This window comes from Protobothrops mucrosquamatus, unplaced genomic scaffold (assembly GCF_001527695.2).
Source record: "Protobothrops mucrosquamatus isolate PMUCROS unplaced genomic scaffold, P.Mucros_1.0 scaffold549, whole genome shotgun sequence".
NCBI classification, from domain to species: domain Eukaryota; kingdom Metazoa; phylum Chordata; class Lepidosauria; order Squamata; family Viperidae; genus Protobothrops; species Protobothrops mucrosquamatus.
In genome coordinates, this window is record NW_015386853.1 from 382,039 (window position 1) to 383,360 (window position 1,322).

Consider the following 1,322-nt stretch of genomic DNA (forward strand, 5'->3'; position numbering starts at 1 on the left):
TAGTGTCACAATAAAATTTCAGCCATGATACACTTGGATGCTGGATGATCATTTAGCCAATCTGGGCAGTCTCTGGATCTGAAATATGGAAAGGCAAATGTAGACTCTAGCGTTAGTCAGTAAGGGAGGCTATAAGTCAGTCTTATACTTACCATCTTATATTTGACAGTAAGTGTCATTGAGGTCAAGAGGACTTATTTCTGAATAGGCAGGAATATGATTGCAGATAATTCAAGAGGATAGATGCAGCCAAATAACAGGCGCAAATATTATTCAGAACATGTACAATTAAAACAATTTAGTATTTTTCTGTAAAAAATTATCTCATCAGACTAATTTGTTTTTGCCTTTTACATCAAATAACTTGAAGAACCCTAGGTTCTTATTTATGATATTTGCATTGGAAATGGTTTATATGCACCTATCATATATGCACGGGTAGTAAATTCATTTCATTACTTCAGTTGGTTAAATCCTTGTTTTCTTGTAATTCCAGATCATTTATTGACAAATTAAATAAACCCCACAACAATGAACACCAGGGGACCCTACTTCGAACATCATTCCATATTTCTACACACTAATTCCTGTTGGAGTCATACTGAGTATGTTCCAGTCCTAAGGAAAAAGTGCCTTCTTAAAGAAAGCTACATACTTCTTATCAGAAAGCCAGAAAATTTACTTTTTAGTTTTAAATAATTCTTAGGTTGATACTAGGATTGTTTATAGGTCAGCCTTACAATTTCTTATCTTATTAGCACTGTTGGTTTCTGTCCATTCAATTCGCCTCTTGAAAAAGTGAACTCAGACAATCTGAGGATCTGTCTTAGATCCTCATCAGTGAAAACAGATGCATATTCATTTAGTTTATTTATAATTAATGCATCCTCTTTTCACTAATTTTACATCCCTTCATCCAATCAGCCAATAGCCTTCTAGAACAATTTCCTATTTCAAACATATTTAAATAATATTTGTTGCTTGTCTTAAATGCTCTTTATTATGTTTGTTTTATGTTTGTTTTATGTTTGTTTTATTAAATTTATACCCCGCCCTTCTCCCGGAGGACTCAGGGCGGCTTACAGCCAACTTAAAAACAATAATACATTATAATACAAAATTTAAAAGTAATTAAAAATAGATATTCAATAGGCCGCTTATACTAAAAAAAATTTAAAAGCCAATTTAAAGTACCCCTAGGCCAGTCCTGCCCGCTGAAATAACCAAGTCTTAAGGGCGCGGCGAAAGGAGGGGAGATCCGGAATCACCCGGATCTCTGGGGGCAGCTCGTTCCAGAGGGTGGGTGCTCCCACAGAGAAGGC